Below are 10,495 nucleotides of genomic sequence, written 5' to 3' on the forward strand. Positions count from 1 at the left end.
CATCTAATTGATTTTCTTGAATTAGTTAAAACTTGCAGGTACAATGGAGTTACAACGGATGCTATCAGGTTGCGACTTTTTCCTTTTTCATGAAAATGTGAAGTCAAAATATGGTTGCGAAGTCTACCAAGAGGTTCCATTACAACATGGGACCAAATGACCCAGAAATTTGTTAATAAATATTTTTCACCTGCAAAAATAGTTAAAATGAAGAAAGAAATCAATAATTTTATGCAGACAAATACTGAATCTGTTAACCAGGCATGGGAAAGATTAGCAGCAATGTTAAAAAAATGCCCACATCATGAGATCCAAGACCCTGACATTTTATATATTTTCTATCACGGTCTTAAACCCTCTCCTAGAAAAGTAATTGATGCAGCATCAGGAGGATAAATAATGGGAAAAACTACTATAGAAGCAATGCAATTGCTTAATGAGATTTCGGAAAATGTTGTTCAATGGCCGTCAGACAGAATGATTATCAAAAAAAGGCACAAGTTGAAGCTTTGAATTCATTGACACAACAAATTGCGACCTTAAAACAAAAAGTGGAGGCTTTTCAGGTAGGTGCCCACTCATCATCCCAGCTTGAGAATTGTGATGTTTGTCAAGGTAATCATCCGAATCATGAATTTCAAGCTTCAACACAAAATGAGGAACATGTAAATGTGATTGGTTATAGAAATAATTACTCATTCGGTAGTCCCATGGCACAAAAACTTTTAGGATTTCAATGGAGTAATCCTAATGGTGCTGAAAATCCTCAAAGATTTTTTAATCAAAAGCAGCAGGTACAGGGACCACCTGATTTTTAAAATCAAAATAGAGGGCAACAAAAATTTTAACAATATCAACATTAACCCCAAAGAGCTCATCAACAAAGTCATGAAGACTTGATGTACAAATTCATTAAGGTTACTGACGAGAAGGTTAAAAGTCAACATTCAGCTATCAAGAATTTATAAATACAGGTAAGTCAATTAGCAACCCTTATGTCTGGACAAATTCAAGGTGTTATACCAAGAAACACTGAGAAAATCTAAAAGAACACCTCAAAGTCATCTCTGTACGGTCAGGTAAAGCTCTTGATGATCCATATGCAGATAAAGAAGGAAAGCCACAAGAAGTGGAAAAGATAAATGAAGGTGAGAACAAAACAAAATTTAAGTTCCCAAAAGAACAAAAGGATAAAGAAAAAAATGCACTAGAAAATTAATTGATAAAGAAATCCTCACTTTGTACCTCTCGCTTTTCCCCAAAAGATGAAAAGAGAAAAGCTTGACAAACAGTTTCAAAGTTTCTAGATATTTTGAAGCAACTTTACATTAACATACCTTTCACAGATGCTTTGACGTAAATGCCTTCATATGCTAAATTTCTCAAAGAAATTTTGTCAAGTAAAAGAAAATTGGAAGAAGTTTCAGCGGTTAAGCTTACAGAAAAATGTAGTGCTATACTTCAAAATAAGCTCCCACATAAACTTGGTGGTCCAGAAAGTTTTACAATTCCTTGTATTGTGGGAGGTACTCACTTTGAAAAGGCATTATGTGATTCAGGTACTTAATGCCTTTTTCAATTTTGCAGAAAATAGAACTTGGTGAAATGTAAGATATTGGTGTGTCTTTTCAATTAGCTGATCAAAGTACTAAGAGACCAAAAGGAATTACTAAAAATATCCTTGTTAGAGTTGACAAATTTGTATTCCTAGTAGATTTATAGTACTTGAAATGGAAGAAAATATTGAGAAAGCATTAATTTTAGGTATACCATTTCTCGCAATAGGAAGAGCAATTATTGATGTTCATCAAGGATAATTAATATTGCGAGTTGATGAGGAAAGAGTAATTTTTGACATGAAGAAAATGATTAAATTTTCTGGAGATGAGTCATCATCATCTTGTTTTCAAATTGACTTACTAGATGACCTTGTAGATGAATACAAAGATAATCAGTTAATTATTGATTCATTAGAGAGATGTTTCGCTAGGTCAGGTACCATAAGTGATGACAACCCCATAATTAGAGAAGAAACTGAAATGCTGGAAAAAGAGTCAGAAAATGAGAAAGTCTCACAAGAAGGAGTTCAATTAAAAATTGAACTCAAAGATCTTCCTTCTCATTTAAAATATGTGTTTCTTGAACTTGAATCATTTCCAGTAATCATTTCATCTTCTTTGACTATAGAACAGGAAAGCAAACTGATTGGAGTCGTGAGAAAACACAGAAGAGCCTTAGAGTGGACTATAGCTGACATCAAAGAAATCTGTCTAGCTATTTGTATGCACATGATTCTTATGGAGAATGATTATAAGCCAATAGTCCAACCCCAAAGTAGACTGAACCCAGCAATGCAGGAAGTCGTCAAGAAAGAAGTGGTGAAACTAGCAGCAGGTATCATTTATCCAATATCTGGCAGTCCTTGGGTAAGTCCTGTACAGGTAGTACCAAAGAAATGAGGTATGACAGTAATAAAAAATAAAAACAATGAACTCACACCTACTAGAACAGTCACAGGATGGAGAGTTTGTATTGATTACAGACGACTTAATGAAGCTACAAGAAAATACCATTTTCCTTTGCCCTTTATTGACCAAATGCTTGAAAGAGTTGCAGGCCACGGTTTTTACTGTTTTCTTGATGGATATTCTGGGTATAATAAGATACCAATTGCTCTAGAAGATCAGGAGAAAATAACACTCGATACGTATGCTTATCGAAGAATGCCATTTGGACTATGCAACGCATTTGGACTATGCAACGCTCCTGCTACATTTCAGCGTTGCATGTCGGCAATTTTCTCAGATATGATTGAAAAGTTTCTTGAAATCTTTATGCATGATTTCACACTTTTTGGTAAGACATTTGAAGATTGTCTCTATCATTTAACTTTGGTGGTTAAAAGATGTGAAGAGACAAATTTGGTTCTTAATTGGAAAAAATGTCACTTCATGGTAACAAAGGAAATTATTTTAGGACATAAAGTTTTTGTTAAAGGGATAAAAGTTGATAAGGCCAAAATTGATCTTATAGCAGGATTACCCCCTCCTACCATTGTTAAAGGCATTAGAAGTTTCTTAGGGCATGCAGGTTTTTATAGAAGGTTTATAAAATATTTTTCAAAAATTTCAAAACCTCTGACTAACCTACTGATGAAAGATGTGAAGTTTGAATTTTCATATTATTGCAGGAAAGCATTTGAGATTCTCAAGAAACAATTGACTAATGCTCCAATTGTTGTTTCTCCTGACTGGAGCCAACCCTTTGAAATAATGTGCGATGCAAGTGTTACAGTAGTAGGAGCGATATTGGGACAAAAGAGAGACAAGATCATCAGACCTATCTACTACGCCAGTAGAATGCTTAATGAAGCTCAAAAGAATTATGCTACAACTGAGAAGGAACTATTAGCAGTAGAATTTGGTTTTGACAAATTTTGTTCCTATTTGATAGGAACAAAGGTTATAATTTATACTGATCATGCAGCTTTAAAGTTCCTCTTAGCAAAGAAAGATGCTAGACCTAGATTACTAAGATGGATACCCCTTTTGCAAGAATTTGATCTTAAAATAAAAGATCGAAAAGATTCTGAGAATCAGGTAGCTGATCATTTGTCTCGTTTGGAAAATCCTCCTACTGAGATAAAAGATATCAAAGAGAAATTTCCTAATGAACATATATTTTCAGTCACAACCGTTATAAATTGACTAACTTGGTTTGCTGATATTGCCAACTACTTGGCTGGAGGATGGATTTCAAAATATTTTTCTTACGAACAAAAGAAAAAACTTAAAAAAGAAGCAATACATTATTACTAGGAAGATCCTTACTTGTTTAAATTTTGTGCAGATGACATAATCAGGAGATGTGTACCGGAGACAGAAATAAACAACATGTTAAGTCACTAACATGATAGGGATGTAGGAGGACACTATGGAGGAAGAAGGACAGCAACTAAAGTACTTGAAGTTGGCTTTTTCTCGCCTACTCTATTCAAAGATACAAGGAATTATGTCGCCACTTGCGATAAATGCCAGAGAATCTGTGATGACCCGATAAGTCATCCTATATTTTAGAAACTAATTTTGTGTTTTGAGGTCTTAAAAACCGCATTTTAGCCTTCCTCGATTTGTGTGCACAGTCCGGGTGTTCTTCCGATAGGCTTATATGTTAACAACTGATAAAAATAAGAATTTTGTCTTAAAATTTCATTTAAGATGGCTTCAGTCAACGTTTTGAGAAAACAGACCTGAATCTGTGTTTTGATGGTCCCGATGTGTCCGTATCATAATTTGGGACCTGGGCGTGTACCCGAAATTGAATTCGGAGGTCCCTAGCCTGAGTTATTGATTTTTGTTGAAAATTGAAAGTTAGAAAGATTTATGATATTTAAGAATCGACTGATGTTTGGATTTATTGATACCGGGTTCGTATTTTGGTTTCGAAGCCCGGTACAGGTCCACTATAATATTTATGACTTGTCTGTCGAATTTGGTGAGAAACGGAGTTTATTTGACGTGATTCGAACGTTCGGTTGTGAAAATAGAAGTTTTAAAGTCTTCTTGAAAATTTCCTTTGATTTGGTCCCCGATTTGTAGTTCTATGTGTTATTTTGGTATTTCGATCGCGCGAGTGAGTTCGTATGATGTTTTAGGACTTGTGTGAATATTTGGTTTGGAGCCCCCGAGGGCTCGGGTGAGTTTCAGATAGGCTACGGGGTGAATTGGACTTAGAGAAATCTGGTGCGTTGTGCTTCACGATCGCGAAGCCATTCTCGCGATCGCGAAGAGTGAACTGGCCTGGGGAAGATTTTCTTCTTCGCGAACGCCACGGCTGGGTCACGAACGCGGAGCGATGTTGGCCTTACCCTTCGATAACGCGACCAACTCATCGTGAACGCCTAACTTTAGGGACCTGGGAGAAGGGTCAGTCATCTCTTCATCGTGTACGAGAGCACGAGTTCGCGAAGATCGGGGGAGTAGCCTTCGTGAACGTGATGACGGACTCGCGATCGCGTAAGACTAATCGGTACTGCTTATCGCGAACGCATCAGGATTCACGCGAACGCGATGAATACCTGACGCCCAGTTGTTAAAAACATAACCAAAACGGGATTTTTGCCATTCTTTCAAAATTTCAAAATTAAGAGACCTAGAGGCGATTCTTCCATAAGAATTTCTTCCCAATTCGTTGGTAAGTGATTCTAACCTACTTTCTTTCAATTACCCATTACATTTCATGAGTTTTCAACCTAAAATCTAGGATTTTCATGGTGGAAATTGGGGGTTTGGGTAGAATTAGGGATTTTTGTAAAATTGGAATTTAGACCTCGAATTGAGGTCGAATTTCGAAACAAATGACATAATCGGGCTCGAGAGTGAATGGGTAAATGGATTTTGGTCTGAACCTGGGGTTTTGACCAATCGGGCCCGGGGTCGATTTTTGACTTTTTTGGAAAAAGTTTGGGGAATCTATATTTATGCATTGTAATTGATTTTTTTAGCAATATTTGATATTATTGAGTCGTTTGTGGATAGATACGAGTGGTTTGGAGGTGGATTCTAGAGCAAAAGCGGTAATTGAGCATTGAGTGGCCTTTGGAGCAAGGTAAGTGTCGTAGTTAACTTTGACTTGAGGGAATTGGATTTGTTTGTCTATCTGCTACATGTTTAAATATTAGGGAACAACGTATATGTGAGGTGACGAATACTTATGCATTGTAGTCGGGTTAAAGCATGCGAGTGGGGCTTGGTTTCTTGCAATTATAGCTTCTTTTGGTCATGTTATCTATGTTTAGACTAGTATTGTTAAATTGATCGTTCTTATCATGTTTACGGATCTTCTGGTGATAATTGAGTATTGATTCCGAAGTTAAGATTGATATTGTGGAACCAAATGTTGAAGTAAGGCTTGTACTTGTTATTCTATCTCCCTGTTGTTATTTGTTCATTGCATTATGGTAAGGGAGAGTGTTAATGCACGACGGGTGATGCCGTGCCATATTGTGAGTGTTAATGCACGAAGGGTGATGTCGTGCCATATTCACGAAGGGTGATGCCATGCCATATAGTGAGTGTTAATGCACGAAGGGTGATGTCGTGCCATATTGTGAGTATTAATGCACGAAGGGTGATGCTGTGCCATGTTATGAGAGTTAATGCACGAAGGGTGATGACGTGCTGTTTCTATTGATTTTATGGTGAGGTTGAGAGTAAAAACACGAAGGGTGATGCCGTGCATTTTTCCTTTATTGTGTTTACTTGTTCTTATTGGTTCATAGTATATTGGTTGTTCAATTTACCATTATGCTGTAGTTCTCTATCTCGTATTCCCCTCAGCACGTTCCCCCTCCCAATAGTACATGTTTAGCTGTTATTTGTACATATACTATTAAATTGCATAGGTTTGTTATATAGGTGTCTTATCATAGCCTCGTCACTACTTCGTCGAGGTTAGGCTTGACACTTACTAGTACATGGGGTCGGTTGTACTAATACTGCACTATGCACTTTCTGTGCAGATTTTCGTATTGGTCCCAGCTGATCGAGAGGCGTAGCAGCTCGAATTAGTTCATCGGAGACTCAAGGTAGATCTGTTGGCGTTCGCAGACCTTGAAATCCCTCTATCTTTTCAGTTTTTTTTACTGTTTCTTTCGTTCAAACAGTTGTATTTTTTTCAGACTTTTACTTGTAGTAAATCCTAGTAGTTCGTGAATTGTTACTCCAGATCCGGGTGGTAGTAATTAATGAAGTTTTTATATTATTCCGCACTCGTTGTATTTCATTTTAGCTTAATTTCTGTTATTTACTGAATTGAATAAAGATTGGCTTAATAATTCTCTAACGTCGGTTTGCCTAGCAAGTGCAATGTTAGGCGCCATCACGGTCCCGACGGTGGGAATTTTGGGTCGTGACAAGTTGGTATCAGAGCACTATGTTACCTAGGGCTCACAATTCGCAAGCAAACTTAGTAGAGTCTGGAGGATCGATACGGAGACATCTGTGCTTATCTTCCAGAGCCTATGAAGTTTAGGAATCATTTCACTTATATTCTTCACTGTCGTGCAATTTTATTCTATAATTGCTGATTGAACTCTTCTATTCTTGTCCTTCCGCAGATGGCGAGATCACGTACCGCATCTTCAGTTGAGCAACAGCCAGAGCCTCCAGTGGCAGCTCCTACGAGGGGAAGGGGTCGAGGGGTTCATTGCCACCTCTGTGCTTCATGATGCTTTGGTCCGTTTGGTGGTCTTTATGGAGAGTGTGGCCCAGACTGGCACATTCCCCATTGCACCAGCCATCTCTCAGGCTGGAAGAGGAGCACAGACTCCTGCTACCCACACTCCGGAGCAGATGGCTCCCCAGTATCAGACTCTAGTAGCTCATCCAGTCAGAGTAGTTCAGCCGATTATTGCGGCACGGGCCGGCGATGGGTTAGCTATGTATTCTGAGGCTTTATGGAGATTGGACAGGTTTACCAAGCTCTTCCCAGTTCACTTTAGTGGTGCTCCTTCAGAGGATCCCTAGGAGTATCTTGACAGCTGTCATGAGGTGCTACGGAACATGGGTATAGTTGAGACCGATGGGGTCGATTTTGCTGCATTTCAGATGACTGGTTTCGCCAAAAAATGGTGGAGAGATTATTTGTTGACCAGACCAGTTGGATCGCCTGCTCTTACTTGGGACCAGTTCTCTCAGATCTTTCTAGAGAAGTTTCTCCCTATCACATTGAAAGAGGAGCATCGTCATCAATTCGAGCGTCCCCAATAGGGTAGTATGACTGTTACCCAGTATGAGACCCATTTTGTGGATTTGGCCTGTCATGCTCTTCTTCTGCTTCCTACCGAGAGAGAGAGAGAGAGAGAGAGAGAGAGAGAGAGAGAGAGAGAGAGAGAGAGAGAGAGAGAGAGAGAGAGAGAGAGAGAGAGTGAGGAGGTTTATTGACGAACTTGCTCATCCTATCAAATTGCAGATGGCTAAGGAGACTGGGAGTGAGATTTCTTTTCAGGCGGCTGCCAATGTCGCCAGGCAAGACGAGATGGTTCTTGCTCAGGGAGGTCAGGGGTCTGACAAGAGACCACGTCATTCTGGGGGGGTTCAGCGGTGCCTCATCTGGAGGCAGGGGTACTTTTGTTAGAGGCCTTCCTCCCAGGTCGTTTCATTCAACACTCCAGGCATCCCACGATGCCTCAGGTGGTCGTGGCCCTCATATGCCTTATTCCGACCAGCTAGTCTACAATGAACCACCAGCTCTTATTAGTGCACCTCCGCTCCAGAGTTTTCAGGGTGGTTACTCAGATAGACAAGGTCAGTTTCAGGGTCAGCAGTCACAGCAGCCGAGGTCCTGTTATACTTGTGATGATCCGAGGCACATTGCTAGATCTTGCCCTCGGGTATCAGGCATTGGGCAGCTCACAACATCAGGGTTCTCGTGCCATGGTCCCGGCATTAGGTGCTTCACCGCCCGCTCAGCCAGATAGAGGTAGTGGTCAGGAAGCTAGAGGTGGAGGTCAGGCCATTAGAGGTGGAGGTCAGGCCGCTAAAGGTGGAGGCCAGTTAGCTAGAGCCCATCCTAGAGATGCAGTTCAGAGTGGTAGGCCCCGACCCCGATGTTATGCTTTTCCAGTAGGCCTGAGGCTGAGTCATCTGACGCTGTTATCATAGGTACTATTTCAGTTTGTAGTAGAGATGCTTCAGTTCTATTTGATCCGGGTTCTACTTATTCCTACGTGTCATCCTATTTTGCTTCATATTTGGCTGTGCCTCGTGAATCTTTGAGTGCTCCTGTGTATGTGTCCACACATGTGGGAGATGTTATAGTTGTAGATCGTGTTTATCGTTCATGTGTGGTCACCATTGGGAGTCTTGAGACTAGTGTAGATCTTTTACTTCTCGATATGGTCGATTTTGATGTTATCTTGGGTATGGATTGGATGTTACCTTATCACGCTATATTGGATTGTCATGCTAAGACGATGACCTTAGACTTGCCGGGGTTGCCTTGATTAGAGTGGAGGGGGACTCCTGGCCATTCTACCAGCAGGGTTATCTCTTATATAAAGGCTCGGCGTATGGTCGAGAAGGGGTGTCTAGCTTATTTGGCTTATGTTCGTGATTCTAGTGCGAAGGTTCCTTCCATGGATTCAGTACCAGTTGTTCATGAGTTTCCAGAGGTGTTTCCTACAGACCTACCGGGGATGCCACCCGACAGGTATATTGATTTCTATATTGATTTGGATCCGGGCACTCAGCCCATCTCTATTCTTCCATATCGTATGGCCCTGCCAGAGTTGAAAGAATTGAAGGAACAGTTGCAAGATTTGCTTGATAAGGGCTTCATTAGACCTAGTGGCTCGCTCTGGGGTGCACCTGTGTTGTTCGTGAATAAGAAGGATGTATCGATGAGGATGTACATAGATTATTGGCAGTTGAACAAACTCACCATCAAGAACAAGTATCCATTGCCGAGGATTGATGATTTATTTGATCAGCTTCAGGGTGTCAAGGTGTTTTCGAAGATTGATTTGAGATCTGGCTACCATCAGTTGAGGATTAGGGCATCCGATGTCCCTGGAACAGCTTTTCAGACTCAGTACGAGCATTATGAGTTTCTAGTGATGTCCTTTAGGTTGACAAATACCCCAACAACATTTATGGATTTGATGAACCAAGTGTTCAAGCCATACTTGGACTCCTTTGTGATTGTGTTTATTGATGATATCTTGATCTACTCCCATAGTTGAGGGGAGCACGAGCAGCATCTTCGGATTGTACTTCAGACTCTAAGAAAACCAGTTTTATGCTAAATTTTCAAAGTGCGAGTTTTGGTTGGATTCAGTCGCTTTCTTGGGGCATGTTGTATCAGCAGAGGGCATTCAGATGGACCCTAAGAAGATTGAGGCAGTTCAGAACTGGCCCATACCCACCTCAGCCACGGAGATCAGGAGTTTCTTGGATTTGGCGGGCTATTACCGTCGATTTGTGGATGGGGTTCTCATCTATAGCAGCTCCGTTGACCAGGTTGATCTAGAAGGGTGCCTCGTTCAGATGGTCAGACGAGTGTGAGGCAAGCTTTCAGAAGCTCAAGACTGCTTTGACTATAGCACCGGTGTTGGTGTTACCCTCAAGTTCAGGATCTTATACGGTATATTGTGATGCGTCTTGTGTTGGGCTCGGTGCGGTATTGATGCAGGAGGGCAGAGTGATTGCATATGCATCACGGCAGTTGAAGGTTCATGAGAAGAATTACTCTGTTTATGACTTAGAGTTGGCAGACATTATTCATGCGCTGAAGATTTGGAAGCACTATCTTTACGGCGTGTCGTGTGAGGACTTCACGGATCATCGAAGCCTTCAGTATTTGTTCAAGCAAAAGGATCTCAATTTGAGGCATAGAAGGTGGTTGGAGCTATTGAAAGACTATGATATCACCATCTTGTATCATACCAGGAAGGCCAGTGTAGTGGCTGACGCATTGAGTAGAAAGGCAGCGAGTA

At 40.5% G+C, this 10,495-nt stretch overlaps 1 non-coding gene across 1 annotated transcript; it reads right to left on the reverse strand.

The window, feature by feature from the left end:
* Positions 1-204: 204 nt before the first annotated feature.
* On the reverse strand, positions 205-311 carry LOC117277395 (small nucleolar RNA R71). Its single transcript, XR_004507679.1, has one exon. It is a non-coding gene; the product is annotated as a small nucleolar RNA R71 (small nucleolar RNA).
* Positions 312-10,495: the final 10,184 nt, after the last annotated feature.

This window comes from Nicotiana tomentosiformis, chromosome 2 (assembly GCF_000390325.3).
Source record: "Nicotiana tomentosiformis chromosome 2, ASM39032v3, whole genome shotgun sequence".
Lineage (NCBI taxonomy): Eukaryota > Viridiplantae > Streptophyta > Magnoliopsida > Solanales > Solanaceae > Nicotiana > Nicotiana tomentosiformis.